Genomic DNA, 21,188 nt, shown 5'->3' with positions numbered 1-21,188 from the left:
CTTAACCACCATGCCACTGGCTGGCCCTGGATACTGTATTTTAAATCAACTCCTACTTTATTGATTGTTTTCATCAGAGAGTTGGGTGAATTTTGTTAAATTACCTGTTTAGCATTTGTTTTCTGTAATTGCCAGAGGGCATGTATGCTCATTAAGAGATGGCACCCCCAATGAGGCATGGTCATGCCACAATCCCTTCTCTTCCATTTCTCCACATTGTCTAAATTCTGGGCTTGTGTATAAATGCCTGTTTTTCAAGAACTGGGTCTGGGATTCAAATTATATTTAGACATGTGGGATCAGGCTCCTGGTCTACAAGGCTTAACCACTGCATATAAGACCAGCCCTTGCATTCTTGTTAAAAAAAAAAAAATCATGATTTTGTTGGTAGATTTCCTCACAGCACCCTATCCTTGCATTCATGGAGCACACCCCACTCGGCCATCATATACTGATTTTTTAGTGAGCTATTAGACTCTACTTGCTAATATTTTTAAGGAAGCTTTGGCATTTAAATTCACAGGTAAACAGCTGTGATTCTCAAGCTTTTGATCTCTTCAGAAAATTACTGAGGGGCCAAGCAGGTGACATGGTAGTTAAGGTGAGAGATCCCACATGACCCGACTCCATGGATCAAGTCCCTGACCTGATGGCCTTAAAATCATGCCAGCATGTGTGCACGTATGCCCAGAATCCCAAGAGGAGAATAGAGGAGAAGGGACTGCAGCATGACCCTTCATTCTGTGGGTGACTTCTCACTTACCCCCCTCTTTCTCTCTCTGTCTCTTTTCAGCAAGTGCTCGAGTCCTATGGGGGAAAAAATTATTGTGCAGGGCCAGTGTAAATGTGTATCAGCAAACTGACCCCAGCCATGCATTTACAAAAACAAACCAAGACACTGTGATCACTGATAAACTGTGGGTTTATCCCAGGGCACAGGAATGGTTTACTACAGAAAATCAATTAATGTAACTATTGACAAAGGGATGAAAGGAAGAAAATAACAGGACATTTCACTGGTTTCAGGAAAAGCAGAAACTGAAGTCAAGGCCATTCCGAGCTGTGTAAGGACACCCACTAGGAGGCTCCTACTCAGAGTGTCACTGCACGCTGGGACAGGAGGAGCGGAGAATCGAGTGGGGTGCAGGGTAGAGAGCAAGATCACACTCATCCTCGCAGATGCTATGACTGTCTCCATGGAAGGCTGCAAAGCTCCTCAGGCAGGGAGTCTGGCGAGGCTGTGCCCACGCTGGCACCTGACCTCCTTCCCAGAGTGACCCAACAGCCAGAGCCCTCCCTGGAGAGAAAGTCACCTTCACTTGGGAGGGACGAGGAAGAGAATTGGGTTACATTCAGAATGAGATGTGGGCACACGTGCATGACACTTCACGTGGCAACATGGCTGGGTGTCATCCTGTTCTGCATTTACAGGCTGGAAACTGCTAGAACCCCTCTGATATAAAGCCAAGCCAGCACCCACAGCTCCACTCAGCCTTCATTTATGAACTCTCCTCACCAAGAATGAGGGGGACACCAGGCAGGCAGCGTCTATGAGAAAGACCCACAGCATCAGACACGGAGGCCTTCGGGTCATGCCCCACCAGGAAGGTTCTGTCCCTGCGGCCCTCATACCTAAGGCCACTGTGAACACTCATGACCTGTCAACGGTACACAGGAAGACCTGGAGGAATGCAGTGAAGAATGCTCCAGCTAACAGATGCTTCACAGGGCAAAAGGAGGTGCTGCCCAGGCACTGCTCATCTAGAGTCTCTGTGTGTCACCCCTTATGTCACCCCTACAAACAGCAACAGCCAGAGACAGACATAGAAAGCAATGCCACCCCAGGCAGGAGGCAGAGACCACCTTCTCTGGGGCAGACATCTGGGTTGGATTGGGCTTACAGAGGCCGCAGAGCTACAAGAGCCAGCGTCCAGGCTCATTCACCTGGACAGGGAGCCTCTGGCCCGCATGGCTCTTCAAGATACAGGCAAACAGGTGAACCAGCAGTTAGCGTAATGGCTATGTCGCTGGACTCCCACGTAGTCAACCGCGGTTCGCGTCCCAGACCCAGTGGCTTAAAACTCACACCGGGCGCGTGTGCGTGCGTGCCCAAGATCCCGGGAGGAGAATGGAGGAGAAGGGATTGCGGCGTGACCATCCCCCCTGGGGGGTGATTTCTCACTTTCTGTCTCTATGTCTCTCTCTGTCTGTCTGGTGAGCGCATGCGCCCTATAGTGAAAAAAAAAAAAAAAAAAACCCTCAAACAAACAAACAAAAAAACCAAAAACAAAAAAAGTCTAGCATAAGATTTGGCACATTGTGGGTAGTCTATAAATTTTGTTACAGGACTTAAAAAATCTGAGTCAAATCATATTCCCATTATGTATATTCACAAAAAAAAAACAAAAAAAAAAAAAAAAAAAAAAAAAACCTCTCAAAAGAAAAAAAAAAAAAAGATACAGGCAAACACACAGTTCTGTAATGCTCCCCACACAGACGTCCTTCAAGTCTTGAACCCACATCAGGTTTCAATCAGCTAATAATAAGTGACTGTGCTCTGACACGTCACAGAGACATTCCTCATAAAGCACTCGTGTGTGCATGCATGTATGTAGATGCATGCTCTGCAGCACATGCACAAAGAGGTCAGTCACTTTAAATGAGGCAGATGATCTGTGTGACTAGAAAACCTCCAAGACAAGTCAAATTCAACCTGCACAGACGTACGTTATGACGCCGAGATACATTTTTAGAAACTCCAGTAGGTATGTTTTTTCCCGTATTTTTAGAAGCTCTGGAAGGATAAACCACTCACGGTCGTTCCCTCCAGGAAGAAGAGTGGGACTTAGGACAGTAAAGAACACTGTTGTATTACATGTCAGATGTGGCTCTGTGTTGGAGTTTTACGAGCACATACTATATACTTTTACAATTAGAATTTAAGTATTAAGAAAAACAGTAACCTGATGGCACAGCCAGCCCCCACCTTTAGTCTCTGCAGTGGTTGCAACAGTCTCCGCAATGGTCTGAACACTGCCGTAAGATTTGATTTTCTCCTAGGAAAAGAGCTCACCAGGCAGGTTTTTGCCTCTCTAGACACAGCTCAGCCGGCCAAAGTCTGAGCCCTTTGCACCCTCCACGTCCTCTTTGGGGTGCAAAGATAACTCCTTGTCCTCCAGCACACAGACGAGCGTCCACACAGCACGGTGACCGGCACAGCCGCACCCCGGGGCTCCCTCCCACATTCTAGCCCACTCACTTCCTTGTGCTTTCAGAGGAGACTGAGCTCCCTCCACATCCATCACCCCTTGAACTGACAGCCTCTCTGAATTAGAGCCTGAGACTGTCGGCCATGCACACGGCCACCCCAGCTGTGAGCAGTCTGTCGCCAGTGTCTCTCAAGGGGCACCTGCGATGTGTCTGCAGCAAGGGCACTGTCACATGGAGGCACAGGACCAGCCCGCACAGAGAGGTGGCCACTGGCAGAGTGTTCCAAAAGAGGCGGGGAGCAGAGAGGGAGGGGTCTCCACTTGGCTCTGCACCCAAAGTCCCCAAGATGGGTATGGATTATGGTCCGTTGGACTCACTTCAGTCTAGAACTCACAACATGCTGAGATCCCAGCCCCTGGGCTGGCTTCCTGCTTCAGCCACGAAAAGCCAACAAGTCACAAACCAGCACTACCTCCTCGGGGGTGTCCTGGGTCACTCAGAGTTGCCCAGCCCTGGCTATCCTGAGAGCCAGGACGTGCGGGCACCAGGGCTCATTCTGCAGTGCAGGGAGACCTGGGCTCCCAGGACTCACTTTCTGGCATGTTCTGATGGACAGTGGATAACGCTCTCCAAAATGAGGGAACCCCTTGCTCCACACTGCTCCCTTCTGCTACAGAGACAACCACTAGACCCTGGAGAGCACAGCCAGCCTGGGAGTCTGGGAGCCAGGCTCTCGAAGGACCATGAAATGAACACGTTGGAGGGCTGCTAGTCCCACACCATTACCTCAGACATTCTAAGGATAACTTTTAAGCCACTTTAGGGGCCACCAGATGGCACAGTAGTTAAGGCACTGGACTCCAACAGAGCCAACCACAGTTTGAGTCCCAGACCTGGTGGCTTGAAATTCATGTTGGGGGCATGTGCATGCCTGTCCACAGTCCTGAGAGGAGAATGAAGAAGGGAGCGCAGCACGGTCATAACCCCTGGGGGCTGATTTCTCTCTCTGTCTCTCTGGTGAGCACATGCAAGAATCTATCTCTAAAATAAAACAAAACAAAACAAAAGCAAAACAAAAAGCCACCTTAAAATGTGTAAGGAAAGTATGAAAAACTGATACCTCTCAAACCTGGCAGGAGAGAGGATCTGATCCGTTCCAGCACTCGGTGGCATAGGGGCCGTGGCACAAAGGGATAGGTCATTCCTCTTGGAGGTCCCTGAGTATGTGCCCGAGCAGCAGCCCCTGGGAAGCCCGAGAAGCACTCGGACACGGGGGCCTTCCACCAACCACAGGAGCACACTCTCATTCAGCTGGGCCCTCCCTCTACCCCAGGGCGGCAGCTACTGCTTCTGCAGGGCTGGCACCTGACAGGCACCAGGCTGCTCAGGGTCAGGACATCCACCTGCCCATTGGGCACACAGAGGGGACCAAATGCCTGCCTTGTCCCCGTGGCTCTGTGAGCTTACCCTAGCAACATCTTCATCTGAAAAACACCAATAATGGGATTTGCTCCCCAGGCGGGAGGGAGTGACGAGGGATATTTAAGGTACCACCAGAGGCTATGCTTGCCATCCTCAGGCAACAGCCTTCGCATCGCCAAGGCTGCCCGGCGGCCTCACAGCTGCTCATGCCTGATGGTTCCTAACCACAGCGGGAGGCTCCTGGCGGGCCTCCCAGCACAGGTCCACCCTGCCACCTCCCATTCCTCATGGGAGACCTACGCTCTCTAAAGTAGACATTCTTGTGCCCTTGTGCCCATGTAGATGGGACACCAAGGCCTAGAGAAGCAAAAGCCTAGTTATGAGATCACAGCTGGAATCCACAGATCCCCGGCCCGTGGTCTGCCCACACGCCACACGGTGCCCTCTCCTTGGTGAGCTCTGCTTCCTTCCTAGGCTCACTGGCCGGAGCCGAATAACACTCAGGTCCAGCGGGCGAGCAGCTGTGTGCAGACTAGGCTGGCCCTCTGGGCTCATGGCAAGCAGGCCCCGACACAGCTGCTAGTTCCGAACACCTCCAAACTCACCCAAAAGCCCTGACAGCTGTGCCACTGGCACAGCAGATGCAGCTTCCCACCGCGCCCTGTACACCTCTTTGAGAACCACACTAAAGCTCTGGGCTTCCACATCATTCAGGCTCTTGAAAGCTTCAGGTCTTCCAATGCGAAGGACTCAGAGTGCCCTGGGAGTTCCTGCCACGCACTGGCGTACAGTGTTCCACAAGCGAGCGTTTCCAGTCTACTCTGGGTCCCCAGCACACAGGGCTGCATTAGACATAGTGGACATGCAGACGCTTGTGTCAACAAACAGATGGACACCTATTTGTGACAGGCATCAGTCTGCTGCATTACAAAACTCCCACTCTTCACATAGAAGGAACTGGATGAAACTAAAATAGTCAATCTTAGGTAGCTCCTACAGTATGTTTTATGTTTTTAAATTTTGCTAGAGTGTGTGTGAACTTGCTAGAGGGAGACAAAAAGCCAGGGAGAGGGAAAAGCACCCCCCATGGGGAATGGCCACACCACAACCCCTTGCCCTCCATTTCCCCCTCCTTACAGGACCGTGGGCATGCATGCACATGCACCTGGTGTTTCTCAAGCTCCCAGGTATGGAATTCAAACCACATGGCCAGTCATGTGGGATCCAGCTGCCTTAACCACGAGGCCACTGAGCCAGTCCCTATGGTATGTTTTTATAAGCACTTTTTATTAAAGATTAACAGACACGGGACCAGCAGTTAGCGTAATGGCTATGTCACTGAACTCCCATGTAGTCAACCGCGGTTTGAGTCCCGGACCCAGTGACTTAAACTCACGCCGTGCGCATGTGTGTGCCTGCCCAAGATCCCGAGAGAAGAATGGAGGAGAAGGGACTGCAGTGTGGCCATCCCCCCTGGGGGGTGATTTCTCACTTGCTATTTTTCTGTCTCTGTCTTTCTGGAGAGCACATGCACCCTATAGCAAAAACCTCTTAAAAAAAAAAAAAAAAAAAAAAAGGTGACACATTGTATGTGTGTAACTAAGAGCCACTTAGCTTTGTACCGGTGGAGCTAACTGTGCTAGGTGCTCGGCTCTGACCCTGATCTGGAAGAGCTCTGCCGCTGCTACTGGCTCCAGCAGCAGTTTCCAACCTGTCATTCTTCCCATCCTTTCCCACCCCTCAATCATTACAGAATCAAGTCCTCATCCCAGAAACAGGAGCAAGGGATCAAACTGATTTCCATCTTTATCTTCCCCAAATTTCATCATCCTGGAAGAGGTCTGACTGAGGACCTGCAAGCTACGGCCTATTTCTCCTCCAGAAACAAAACACTGGCAAGGACACGTGCTTACCATGTGTAGTAAGAATCTTGAATTTCACAGACCAAAGGCTTTTGGCCGCTCCCCTGCTCTTGCTAGCCTCCCTCCCAGGAACCTCCGTGCCCACTGCAGCCAGCAACACACACTCCTCCCAGCCCTGCATACAGCCTAGCAACTGCTAGAAGATGATTTTAAAAAAGAAATATGGACCAGCCCCATGGTGGGTGATTAATGCAGCTGGATCCCACATGGCTGATTGTGTGGTTCAAGTCCTAAACCTGGTGGCGTGAGAAATGCCAGGTGCATGTGCGTGCATACCCGAAATCCTGAAAGGAGAGACAAATGGAGAGAGGGGATTATGGCATGACTATCCCCCATGGAAGGTGCTTTCTCACTTTCCTGGTCTTTCTGTCTCTGGCAAGAGCACATGCCCTCTGGCAAAATTAAAAAAAAAGAAAGAAAGAAAGAAAAAGAAACACATTGAAAACTTAACTTAGGATAAAATGTTTCAATTTTCTTTTGCACAGACTGGTAGCTTACAACATTGTAACAAAGCCATAAACAGAGTGAACAAAAAAAAAGCAACTTTCATTTATTCAAATGCTGGCGACATGCTCAGTGCCATTCCGCTGAGAGCCACCATACATATCATATTATATCAGCAGTCATCAAACAAACGGGCACAATAACATACTTATAAAGAGACACTAAACAAAGTTAGTTTAATTTGAAAACTAAAGAGGCATTTCAATCCTCAGTTCACCTGTTTAAGAAAAATATCTGAAACGAGTCATGACTGTAACTATAGAAAGCTGCGCTGGTCCTGCTCATGTTTGCTTCCACCCAGCAGTGGTTTTCAGTCCAGTCTGGCTGTAACTGCAATTGCTGCCTGCCAAGAACTGGGACTAGGAGACTCTGAGTTAAACTCATAACTCACGCATACTGGATGGGATCTGCTCTCTGAAGGCAGCACTCTGTAAGACAGAAGTCTCCCAGGTAGAAGAAATGCTGCTGAATGACAGTTGGTCAAGGCTGGGGGACCTGTGGCTGAATTAGCTAGCCGTGACAGTGGAGCTGACGAGGAAGGGGCACCGAAATGCAGCAAGAGCCACCCGTTCCTGCAGGTGCCACAGGCGACAGGCCTGGATGACCCAGGGCCCATCTAGGGATGGAACCTCGGGGTCACCTGTGCTGTCCACCAAGTACCAGGCCCTCTAGAGAGCTGCCACGGGAACAGTCGCACATGCAGCTGCTGGTGGTGGATGTGCATGCCGACCTCCAGGTCCCCTGGGCAAGCTGGACGGCTACAGTTAGGCCCCAGGAGATCAATGGACTCCAGGACTCCTACGGGAGCCAGACGCTAGGCCAGCTCTGCTGAGATGACCCCCAGCAGGCTGTGCCCCAGTAGGCAGCCCGGTCACGCAGCACTTGAGCCTGGCCCCTTGGCAACTCAGCTTACCCCCATGGGAGGAGAGAACCAAGGAAGCTGTACCTCACCATCTGGATCTGACCGAATGGGAAGCAACTGTGATCAACATCCTCTGACCATAAGGGAATGTTAAAACATTCACATCCCTTCAGGAAAATCAGGTGACAGCATATGAGGGCTGGCCATGCCCGCAGGCACACTCATCCCACCAGTTCCACCCAAGCTGGGCCGGCCAGCTAGTCTCAGACTGCTGGGCCCACCTCTGCTGGCCACCAAGGCAACACCCTGCCCCGGGGAGGCAAGCGCGTGCACACACACACACACACACACACACACACACACACAGCCTTGGACTTACCACTGTGCGAGGTTGATGAAGCCCGTGGAGACGGAGCCCTCGGAGGTTACCCACTCGAAAGGCCTGAAAGGGAAAGTGCGAGTGTGAACATGCGTTCTCGGAACTGGAAAATACATGTGTGACTGCCCACATGCAGTTACTCGAAAACCACAAAGGCCTGCACCAGGGAAACCGACAAGTGCCTTCACTCCCTTTCCCATTAACTAGATATTCAACTAACTTAAGCAGTATCAGTGCATGGCCTATTTAGGACCTTTCTCAGTGCCATCCCCACCCCCAATCCTGCCTGACAAGGAGGTCCAACAGATGGCTCAAAAATGAACAAACCTGGAGACAGCCAGAGGTCTCACCCCAGGAAAGCAGCTCCCAGTCCCCTGTAGGCTCTCGGAACAGCTAAAGGCAGCTGCATCTGGCCCTGCAGAGTGCAGTACCTCCGGCCTCTGGGCCCTGGGAGCCCAAGGCTGCACACTGCCCCCAGCCACGGCCCACTTCATTACACTCTCACCCGTCCTCAAAGTCCCATCAAACCCAGGACTCTCGAGCACCTTTCTAGTCCAGCTCATGGCTGACTTGCCTGTGCTCAACAAAGCAAAGTCCTTTGTTTATGTATTTGTTTAAACTGTGGCAAACTAGACATAACATACAATTCACCACTTTAACCCTGCTAAGTAGACTAGAAGGCATAGAATCTAGAAGAGGTACGAAGACCACTTTATAGTGAAAGACTTGACTCACAAGGAAGATACAACCATTTATACTTGCATCAACTAATAACACAGCCCCCAAATGCATAACACAAAAACCGATGGAACTGTAGGAGCGGACAGATCAGGTAGATACAGCAGCTGAGAAGACCAGGCGTCAGATCTGCAGTACAGTGGCAATGCTCTGCGCAGGAGAAGCCAGCTCCCACATGGAAACTGCGGTATGAACCCTGTCTGGGAGTCTGCAATGCTGGGGAACTGAAGGGAAGAAATCATGGTGTGACCAGACCTCAGGAAGGTGGTGCCCTTCCGCTACCTGCCTTTCATTTGCATACACAAATGTCCTATCGTAAATAAAGAAAACATCTAAAAAAGATACGGGAGTCAGCAAACACCTCCTGGAAAGGGCCAAATATAAACATTTTAGGTTATTCGGTTAAATAGTCTCTGTCACAACTACTCAACTGTGTCCTAGAGAGAAAACAGCTACAGACAATGCATAAATGAATGGGTACATCTGTGATCCAATGAAACTCTGTTTATACCAACAAGTGGCAAGCCAGATTTAGCCCACAGGCCATAGTTTGTTGATTCTCGACAGAGAAGACTTAAAAACAACATGATTTATAAACTTGACTTAATGAATTTACACAAAATGCTGCCCCACAATGATAGAACATAATATTTTAAAAGGCATATAGAACATTTCAAAATCAGACCATAATATTGGACCACAAAGTAAGTGTCAAGTTTCAACACTGCACACACACCCCCAATCAGAGAGCAGATTCTTTGATGCACTTAAAGTGAAAAAAATTTTAAAAAGTAGGGGGTAAACAGGTGGTGAGGTGGTTAAGGCACTGGACTCCCACATGGCCAACCACAAGTCCCAGGTTGGTGGCCTGAAAATCAAGCCAAGTGTGTGTGCATGTATGCCAAAGACTGAAGACACTGGAGAGGAGATTGGGGCATGGCCATCCCCTCAAGGGATGATTCTTCACTTTCCGTCTTGCTGTCTCTCTCTAGCAAGTACATCCTCCCATGGCAAAAACTGAAAGAAAAAAAAAAAGGTAGTTGTAAAAATTCTCACATGTTTAGAAACTCAAAATTGTTTTCAATAGTCAAAAAATAAACCAAACAGTAATTAATATATTGAATAAAACAGTAACAAAAATATTTCATATCACAACTTACAGGCTATGGCTTTTAAAAATTCCTAAAAGGAATGTTATATTTAAATGTAAATCAGAAAGTTTTAAAAGGCTGAAACAAATGACATCTATTTCAAGAAATTAGGAAAATAAAAAATAAATTTAAAAGAAGGAAATAATTTTAAAAGCAGAAATTAATGACATAGAAAACATACAGAAAGCTACAACACTGGTACATTACAGAGATTAATAAATTGGGCCAGTAGGTGGCATAGTCATTAGGGTGCTGGATTCCCACATGGCTGATCACGGTTCAAGTCCCAGACCTGAAAGCTTGAAATATCACACCAGGCACCAAGTACACGTGCACACACACACCCAAAATTCCAGGAGGAGAATGGAGAAGAGACTGTCGTGTGGCCATCCCCTCTGGGGTGTGATTCCTCATTTTCCCTCTCACTGTTTCTCTCTGTCTCTCTCCAGCAAGCACACACACCCTAAATATAGGGATTAAAAAATCAACAGTTTTGTTAAGAGACATCAAGATAAAAAGAGATGAGACACACATAATATCAAGAAAGAAAGGGGACAGAGCCAAATGTTGTAGGATTATTAAAAATAAAGTATTACGAACCACTTCACTGCAAGAAACTTAGAAATGTTAATAAGAGGGCAGATTTCTAGGGAAAATAATTCACAAAAATATGATTAAGAAGAAATAGAAAACCCAACAAATACTAAACCATTACAAAACTGAAGCAGAAGTCAAACATCCACCAACAAAACAAACAAAAAAGCACCCCAAGTTCAGGATGGTTTCACCAGTGAGATCTAGCAACATCCCAAGGTAGAGTGATTCCAAACTCTCATAAACGCTCAGAGTAGTAAGGAACAAAAGAGAAGGAAATTACCACACTGTGTCTGATGTATTCTGAATCTACTATAACCTCCCTGCCAGATCTGCCAAAGAATAATATTAAAAAGGATAATTATAGGAAAATCTCATTCATGGGGATAAGTACCAGAAGCCTAAAGAAAATACTAGCTAACTGAATCTTGTAATTTACTAAAAAAAAAAAAAAAAAGGTCATGGCTAAGTTGGGTTTAGCCCAGGAATGTAAGGATGTTTTAACATTATATCCACATGTCAAAAAGGGAAAATCAGGGATCAGCAGTTAGCATAATGGCTATGTCACTGAACTCCCATGTAGCCGACCGTGGTTCCAGTCCTGGACCCGGTGCCTTAAACGCGTTGCATGCATGTGCAAGATCCCGAGAGGAGAATGGAGGAGAAGGGATTGCAGCACGGCCATCCCCTATGGGGGGTGATTTCTTGTTTTCTCTCTCTCTGTCTTTCTGGCAAGTGCACGTGCCCTATAGCAAAAACCTCCCCAAAAAAGAAAAACAAACAAACAAAGGGGAGGGAACCATATGATCATTTTAATAGAAACATCCATTCATGATTATAATTTTTTTTGTAGTTTGCTATAGGGCACATGCACTTGCTGAAGAGAGGAAGAGACAGACAGAGAAGGTGAGAAATCACCTCCCTTGGGGGTATGGTCACTTTGCAATCCCTTCTCCATTCTCCTTTCAGGATTTTGGGTGCACACACACATGCCTGGCAAGCTGCCAGGTCTAGAACTTAAAGCACACAGTTGGCCCTGAGGGATGGAGCTGCCTTAACCTGGATACCACCTGCTGGCCCAACAATTATGATTTTTTAAAATAATAATAAATCAAAACCTCCTAGAAAATCAGGACTAGAAGGAAATTTCATCAATTTAATAAAGAATAAAAAATGTTTAATTAAAATAAAATTAAAAGCTACAATATGGACCAGCAGATGGCATAATGGCTACATCACTGGACTCCCATGTAGTCAACTATGGTTCAAGTCCCAAACATGGTGGCTTAAACCCATGCCGGGCTCGTGAGCGTGTGTGCCCAAGATCCCAAGAGAAGAATGAAGGAAAAGGGACAGCAGCATGGCCATCTACCCCAGGGGGTGATTTCTTGCTTTCTGTTTCCCTGCCTCTCTCTGTCTTTCTGGCAAGCGCATACGCCCTACAGCAAAAAACTCTCAAAAAAAAAATTTAAAATAAATATCACACTTAGTAGTAAATGAATGGTCAGGACCCTTCATCATCAAAGCTGCTTCTATCACCTCTTCAGCTCACAGCTGAGTGGAAAGGCTAGCTAACACAGTAAGGCAAGAAAAAGAAATAAAAATCTAAGATTCAAAAAGAAAAAAAAAGTGTCATTATACACAAGTGACGTGACTATGCACTTAGAACTTCTGAAAATTAAAATAATAAATAATCTGAAATAAAAAATAATTTTTAAATCAATAAGAAAATTTAGCAAGATAGCAATATAAACAGTAACCAATCAATATTCATATATTGGGCCAGCAGGTGGTGTGATGGTTAAGGCACTGGACTCCCAAATGGCCAACCACAGTTGGAGTTCCGGACCTGGTGGCTTGCTTTCTACCTTGCCCTTTCTCTCACTCTGTCTCCCTCTGGTCGAATTTAAAAATAATAGTAACAAAGTTAAATTAATAAATAATTCTAAAACAATAAAAAATTCATATATCAACAAACAAGTAGAGATTATTTCAATACTAGCTACAGCAGCATCAAAATTATAAAGTACCTGGAACATATTTTTTAAATACACAAAAATAAATTGTAGGTGGATTAAAGCCTTACAAATGTTAAAGAGAGGGCCAGCCTGTAGTGTAGTGGTTAAGGCAGCTAGATCTCACATACCCAACTGCACAGTTCAAATTCCAGACCCGGCAGCTTGAGAAACACGCCAGGTACGTGTCCGTGCATGCCCAAGATCCCAGAGGAAGGGAGAGATGGAGGAGAAGGGATTGTGGCATGACCCTTCCCAATGAGGGTGCTTTCTCACTTTCTCTCTCTGTCTCTGCCTGGCCAGTACATGTACCCTCTGACAATTTTTTTTTAATAATTAAGAAGGAACATCATGAATTTTCCTCCAAAATTTATCATGAAAATTTTGCACAAATAAATTGAAGTAATAGTACAACCAAAATCTCTATATGACTATATAGATTAAAAATTTTTGCCAAATTTTGCCAAATATCCTTTATATGAGGAATCTTCAACAAGTTCATGGAGAATGCATATTATGAAAAAACTATGTGATTTTCAAAAAAAAAATTTTTACACCAAAATGAATTTGTGCTAACTTGTTATGTCTGAACAGGATCTAGTTTGAGGTACTAAAAAGGATAAAATATCCATTTGAAAAGAGTCCCTATCAGAGCAAGTTAGCAATTTCTGCTAAAATTGAAACAAGAGCAAACATTAAGTTTATAGTGAAGCTTGGGTAGAAAAACACTGAAATCATTGATGTTTTACCAAAAGTGTAGGGGGGCAATGCTCCACAGAAATCAGCAGTTTACAAGTGGACATTTTAAGAAGGGACAAGACAGTATTGAAAATAATACCCATAGCAGCACACCATCCACATAAGTTTGCAAGACGAAAGTGTCTTTTGTGTACCCTAATTGGAAATCTAATTGGGAGGACTGATGGCTAACAGGAGAAACCATAGCCCAGAGCACAGACACCTTAATGGTTTCAGCTTGCATAACCCTGACTGACAAATTAAAGTTGAGCAGACATTCTATTTGATAGGTGCCAAAACGGTTGCACCCAGATCAGCTGAAGACAAGATCACAACTTCCAATGGAAATTTTTAAGCAAGTAGGAAGAAAATCCTGAAGCATTTCTTCAAAGAACTGTAACAGGAGATGACATGTGGCTTTACCAGTATGATCCTGAAGACAAAGCACAGAGCAAAGGCCACCAAGACAGGGAGTGACCCAGTCAGAGCGAAAGCTAATGGGTCAAGAGCAAAGATGACAGGGAACCAGCAGTTAGCGTAATGGCTATGTCGCTGGACTCCCACGTAGTCGACCGCGGTTCGTGTCCTGGACCCAGTGGCTTAAAATCACGCCAGGCGCATGTGCAAGCGTGCCCAAGATCCCGAGAGGAGAATGGAGGAGAAGGGATTGCAGCATGACCAACCCCCCTGGGGGGTGATTTCTCGCTTTCTGTCTCTATGTCTCTCTCTGTCTGTCTGGCGACCGCACGCGCCCTATAGCGAAAACCTCTCCAAAAAAAAAAGATGATGAAACCCTTCTGGAGAAATTCAAGGCATTCTGCTTGTTGACTCTCTGAAAGGAAAAAAAAAAAAAATACATCTGCTTATTGCTAGAGTGTTTTGAGAAAGCTAGCTGAAGCTTTAGCAGGGAAACCTTCGCCGGAGAATCCTTCTCCACCATCATACTCCTGCTCATCCCTCTCATCAAACCAGGGCAATTCTGCAGGGTTTTGCGGGTAATCATTAGAGACCCACCTTACAGATCTAAGGTGGCTCTTCCTGACATCTTTTCATTTCAAAATCTTAAAAAAATTCTAAAGAGCACCCATTTTACTTCCATTAAAGAAATTTACATGGTTGAATTTCCAGGATCTCTGTTCTTTAGGGATAGATAGGATTTGCCTTACAAAAGTGTCTTAAATTTGATGAAACTTATGTTGAAAAATAAAGTTGACATTTAAAATTTTAATCCCACAAATTTGTATTTTCCACAAACTCTTTGAAGTCTCCTTGTTTACACATGTGCATGTGTGTCTGTGTGAATGTTTTTATTCCTGAGCCACTTGAAACCTACCCTCAGACATCATAGTCCTCCTTACTTAAGTACTTCAGTATATCTCTCCTAAAAGTAAGGCATTCTATATAACCACAATCAAATGAGCACACCGAGAAAATTAACAACCAGTTCTTTCGTTTTCAGACAGATTTTTTTTTTGAGAGGTTTTTGCTATAGGGCGCGTGCGCTCGCCAGACAGACAGAGAGAGACAGAGAGACAGAAAGTGAGAAATCACCCCCCAGAGGGGATGGTCACGCCGCAATCCCTTCTCCTCCATTCTCCTCTCGGGATCTTGGGCACGCACGCACACGCGCCCGGCGTGAGTTTTAAGCCACCGGGTCCGGGACGCGAACCGCGGTCGACTACGTGGGAATCCAGCAACATAGCCATTACACTAACTGCTGGTTCCCTAGACAGATTTTTGCTATAGGATGTGTGCACTTGCTGGAAGACAGAAAGACAGAAAGCGAGAAATCAGCTTCCAGGGAAGATGGCCACACCGCAATCCCCCCTCTATTCACCTCTCAAGATGTTGAGCATGCACTCACACACCCCTGGCATGAGGCTTTTGTTTGGTTGGTTGTTTTTTTTTGAGAGGTTTTTGCTATAGGGCGCGTGCACTCGCCAGACAGACAGAGAGAGACATAGAGACAGAAAGCGAGAAATCACCTCCCAGGGGGGATGGTCACGCCGCAATCCCTTCTCCTCCATTCTCCTCTCGGGATCTTGGGCACGCACGCACACGTGCCTGGCATGAGTTTAAGCCACCGGGTCCGGGACTCATACTGCAGTCAACTACATGGGAGTCCAGCAACATAGCCATTACGCCAACTGCTGGTCCCCTCGTCATGAGTTTTAAGTCACCTGGTCCGGTGTTCAAACCATGGTTGACTACGTGGGAGTCCAGCCATGTAACCATTATGCCCTCTGCTTGTCCCAACAACCAACTTTTAATATTATCTAATAGCCAATCTACATCCAAATTTCTCCAATTGTTCCAAAAATGCTTTTTTAGTTGTTTTTTTACACCAGACTCTATTCAAGGTCATACATTGTATTTAGTTGTTCATTTCTTTATGATCTTGTAATCTCTCTCTTTTTCTTCCTTTTAAATTTGCTAGAAGGGGGACCAGCACTTGGCATAATGGCTATGTCGCTGGACTCCCATGTAGTTGACCGCAGTTCGAGTCCCAGACCTGGTGGTTTAAACTCATGCCAGGCGCGTGTGCATGTGTGCCCAAGATCTCGAGAGGAGAATGGAGAAGGGATTGTGGCATGGCCATTCCCCCAGGGGGTGATTTCTCACTTTCTGTCTGTCTCTGTCTTTCTGATGAACACATGCGCCATATAGCAAAAAACTTAAAAAAAAAAAAAATTGCTAGAAGGTGCATGCACTCACCAGGGAGAAAGAGAAAGATAGTAAGAAAGCACCCTCAAGGGAGACATGACCACGCCACAATCCCCTCTCCTCCATTTCTCCTCTCAGGACTTCAGGCACACACACATCAAGCCGTCCTGCATGTTTCTCAAGCCTCTTGGTCTGGGACTTGAACGGCACCATCAGCCATGTGAGATCCAGCTGCCCTAACCACCACACCACTAGCTGACCCAGACTCTGAAACCTGGAGTGGAGGGTGGTGACCTGTTCTGTAAAGGGAAGGCAGTGAGTAGCTCTAGCTGTGGGTCAGGCAGCTTCTGCTGGACTGATGCAGCTCCACAGCCGGAGCACAAGAGCCACCCCAGGAGGTGAGCAAGCATGTGGGAGTGGCTGCGTCAGTGAAACTTTCTTTCTAAAAACAGACGGGGGTCAAATGCAGTCTATGGGCTGCTGCTTATGGACTCTAGACGTGGGAGTCTCCCTCCAACTTCCACATTTTTTTCTAAAGACCTTCTGAATAATAGGAGAGAGCAGGTTTCTTGCACTGTATCCCATGTTCTGGGTTACACGCTGTTCCCAGGAGGCCGCATCTCACTAGCTCTATCCACCCACAGTCTGGAAACCTGGGAACAGGCTGATACCTGCACCTCTCCTGACAACCAGCTGCAAGTCCTCTGATCCCCCGAAAGTGTTCTCTCCCCTGCAGTTCCCTCCATGCTTGGCCATGGCAGGTGCAGGGCCCTGGCCCCCACCTGAGTGGGCACAGCCCCTCCCTCTCTGCTTTGCTCTTCACAGTAGTAATCTTCCTAGGGCATCACATCTGCCCTACTGCTGTAAGGCCCCTCCTGGCTTCCACCCTGCCTGGCTGCCTCTGTTCCCATTTTCTCCTTCAGGGATCCCCTTGCTACAGCTAGTGGGCTTATCACTTCTGAGAAAACCCTACCTACCTGGACCCTGAGCCAAGATGCCCTCACCCATCGGAAGCCTGTACACCTTTGCCTGCAGCTGCGCCCCACCCAGTACCTGGGCACTGACTGCTCGCTCTCTGGGCGTCCCCCGAGGCCAGGCCTGGGTCAGAGGCTGGGTTACAGAGCTACCAACAAGAGATGTCTTTGTCCTCTCCGATCAGCTTATAGAGGAAACCAGTAATGACTAAGTGAAGAAAAACATGGAAATGAAAGCTATTCATTCTAGAACTGAAGGCTATCTAAAAACAGAAAAGCAAATTTCTGCATCTTTTTTTTTTTTTTTTTTTTTTTGTCAGAGGGCATGTGCACTCACCAGAGAGAGAACCCTTCAATGGGGATGGTCGTTTTGTGATTCCTTCTCCTCTATCTCGCCATGCTCTTATGATTTGGGACACACATGCACATGTATCCAGCATGTTTTTCAAGCCACCAGGGCCCAGAATTAACAGCAGTTAGCCATGAGGGATCTGGCTGCCATAACCACTAGGCATCAGGGCCACCCAATCTCTGCATCTTGATCAATGACTCGAGGACAGGCTGCACAGGGCCATCCTCCCAGCCAGCCTGGGCCTCCTGTGCTCAAGCCCTGCCGCGGGGTCCAGCTACCAGAGATATACAGTCAGCTTAAAGGGAGGGGGTGGGGACATGGCACAGAGGTGCCACAGAGTCAGGGACACCACGTTCTTCCAGGTTCAGATGTCACAGCCCCCTCCCCTGCTCTACGCTCACTCTTCACTAGCTAAGGCTGACTTCTATCTTCATTAAACCAGTGCGTCCATTCAAACAAAGCCTGCGGGATAAATGTCATGTTTCTGAAGGGAAAGTAAGGCACTGTCACTCAGTCTGAATTATTCCAGGTAAGAGAAAGCAGAAACAGAAACGAGCTGTGCAAGCACGAGTCCACACTGCTCTGATACTGACTCTGTCTCGTCCCCACACTCAAGGTCAAGTCCCAGTAACTGTCCCTCTGTCCAGCACCTCACCAGTCCCAGCCTGGCCACCCGAAGCCACTCAGAACCCACCGGGAGGAACAGGGGCACCAGGAAGGGCCTCAAGCACATCTGAGGACCCGCAGCCAATGGCAGCCAGACTGGAGGCAGGACAGGGAAGGACCCAGGGGCTCTTTCGTTCTAGGAAAGTAACATGCTCCAATGAGCAGAAAATGGGGACAGGAATGACAGGAAATAAGGGAAGACAAGGGATTCACTTCTCATGCTATTGTCTTAAACCAGTGAGTTGGTTACAAAAAGCTTATTTACTGAAAAAGCCATTCCTCCATCACCTGCTATCAAATGCCTTCATGACACAGAAGGGTTTGGGAGAGAAGGGAGAGGACAGGGGAGAAGGAAGAGGGAAGGAAGGATAGAAAGGGATAAGGAGATCGGGACTGGAGGGAGACAGGAAGGGACCCGTGGGGGTGGTGCATGGGACCTGACCCCAGCCCTGGAGACTATTCTGGGAAGTCTGTGAAGGTGATGTCCTGCTCTCAGAGACAGGGAGACATCCTTGTGACACAAGTACACCTGCTCATAAGTCTTAGGAGCGAGACACCCATGCTCACTGCAAAAAGACCAACACCGATGAGAAGAAAGTCGACAGGGCCCAGACCTGAGTCAAGGTAATAACTGGGCCAGCCCCATGGGCACTGGAGCTGATGGTGGTCCACTGAGCTCCAGAGCAGTGGCTCCCCCTGTGAAACCAGAGAGGAGGCACTGCCCAAGGGCAGAACTGGCCTGGGGTATGGGCAAGGTGAGGCACCTGCCCTGCAATCCCATGGGAGCTGAGAACTCTGATCAGGGCCACTTCGCTCCACCACGCCATGTCCAGTGAGGGGGGTTTAGGTCGTGACTGTCCTTGAGAATACAGAAAGACAAGGCTGGTTTTTAGCCTTAGGTGGCCTCTGAAGGCAGGCAGTAAAGTCCCAGACTGGATGAAGCCCTTGGCCAGAGGCTGGCACTCCAGCAGGGAGGGCAGAAGATGGTCCTAAGGTGTCACAGTTTTACAGCCTGCAGCATCAGCATCCAGCCATGTACCTCTTGGGCTACTAAATCGTGAATGAAAGAAGAAAAAGCCTGCCCTTCCCACTCAGGGCCCACAATGAGCATGGGCCTTGGGCCACCATCAGGTGCCAGAGGGACCCACCATTACCAAGTACTCAATCTCATCCGTGCACCAGAAACCCACATCTCACAGTGCCGAGGGGACGAATGAGAAGCTGTGGCACTGGGCATTGATCAGTCAACTGTCCCCAGAGCCCTAAGGACAAAGGTGTCAGAGAGTCACCCTGTAAGCCCACCCAGGGGCACAGAACTGAGAGGTGGCATCACAGACATGGTGCCTGTGGTGACAGGAGACCTAAGGGCTTCTGCTATCACAGTGGTGACAGGCACTGCAGGGTTTAGAGGGTGAAGCTGAGGCGTACCTCTCACAGGCCCACCAGATGCCTGCTCTGAGAGCTCAGAGCCTGATCCCAATGTGGAAAAGTACAGGGACCTGGGTCTTCAGACTCTGGGCTACCCCGGAATGCAACTACCCATAATGTACCCCCAGGGAAGGGAGACAAGCCTGTCCTGGTGAGGGACACAGGCCCCCACCCCACCCTCAATGCCGCTTAAGCTAGCAAGGGTCATCCTGCCTCCCAGTGTAGATGTGCCCCAGAATTCCAGATAGAAATACGCATCATCTTGAAACACTGGGTCTGGACAATCTATGAAATTCATTTTCTCACGTGAAAGAGCTAGCACAAAAGGTGTTATTAATAACAAGGTGTAACGCATGTAGCAGGTAGCATCTGCCAGACATTTCTAAACAGTGCTATGTATGTGTCCCATTATACAAAGGAGGTGTGAGGTCCAGCAGGAAAGTGACACGAGACTGACCCCTCAATCATGCCTGGAGACATCCCACAGCTGAAGGACTTGCCTGAGAGACTCCCTTGATGGAGCAACAGAAGTTCAACTAGCACTGTGAAGTGGAAATGCCATATGAACCCAGATGCAATTTTAAATTCCTAGTGGCCATGTTAAAAAGAAACAGGGAGCATGCCTCTGTGTAGTTGGTAGCTCGGTGAACTGCAGTGCTGGAAACCACATGGCCAACTGCATGTTTGGACCTGGCCCTGTTAACCTGAAAGACATGGGGTGCGCACGCTAGTGCCCAAGAGCCTGAGAAGCTGGAGGACTGAGGGGAGGGGATTGCAGCACGACCAGATCTTATTGAGTGGCTTCTCCTTCTCTTTCTCTCTCTCACTCTCTCTCCCTCTCACATATGCTATCATGAAATTTAAAAAAAGGAAAGAAATAGGGGAAACATTTTTTAATTTGCTAGAGGGTTCATGCACTTGCAGGAGAGAAACAAAAAGAAAGGAGAGGGAGCGTGAAAAAGCATCCCCCAAGGAGTGCTCCCCTTTCTCCTCTGTTTCTCCTTTTGAGATTTTGGGCATGCATACACACACATCCAGCAATATTTTCAAGCCACTGGGTCAGGGACTCAAACCATGCATACGGCCATGTGGGATTCAGCCACCTTAACACCACACCACTGGTTGACTTAGGAGAAATAATTTAGTAATATATTTTATTTAACTCAATATATCCAAACTGGCATTATTTCAACATGTAAACAGGATCACTGAGATCGCTGGCAATCCCATCCATGCTAAGCCCCCAGGACAGGTGCATGTCTTACGGCACAAGCACACCCCAGTCCCACCGGCCCGTTCCCTGCGTGGCTCCTGCACTCAGGCAAAGAGAGCTTGCGCTGGGACACAGAGGTGCTGTTACCTCTTTCTCCAAGGGTAACTTCCCTCCTGCTCCCCTTTTTCTGCTTCCACATTAGAAATGTTTGAAGTTTTTAGCTTTAACTTCTGGCTTCAAATGTTTCTATCATAGTAGTTCTCCACTGCACAGTAGGCATAGGGAGTTCAGTATTTTAGGTATGTGTCTTCATAGACTAAGTATTTTTTAATTTAAAAAGAAATAGAGACATTCCT

The 21,188-nt window shown here is 47.6% G+C and overlaps 1 protein-coding gene across 1 annotated transcript in view; it reads right to left on the bottom strand.

The window, feature by feature from the left end:
• AGPAT3 (1-acylglycerol-3-phosphate O-acyltransferase 3) overlaps positions 1-21,188 on the bottom strand; it is a 112,528-nt gene that overhangs the window by 90,089 nt on the left and 1,251 nt on the right. Inside the window, exon 2 of the mRNA XM_006169443.3 lies at positions 8,300-8,362. The gene's annotated coding sequence lies outside the window, so the exon portion shown is untranslated. The remainder of the gene's footprint in view (positions 1-8,299; positions 8,363-21,188) is intronic.

The sequence above is a fragment of the Tupaia chinensis genome, unplaced genomic scaffold (genome assembly GCF_000334495.1).
Source record: "Tupaia chinensis unplaced genomic scaffold, TupChi_1.0 Scaffold147038_1, whole genome shotgun sequence".
In the NCBI taxonomy this organism is placed as follows: domain Eukaryota; kingdom Metazoa; phylum Chordata; class Mammalia; order Scandentia; family Tupaiidae; genus Tupaia; species Tupaia belangeri.
Note: the sequence above shows the minus strand (reverse complement) of the source record. Positions and strands in the feature narration are given on the sequence as shown.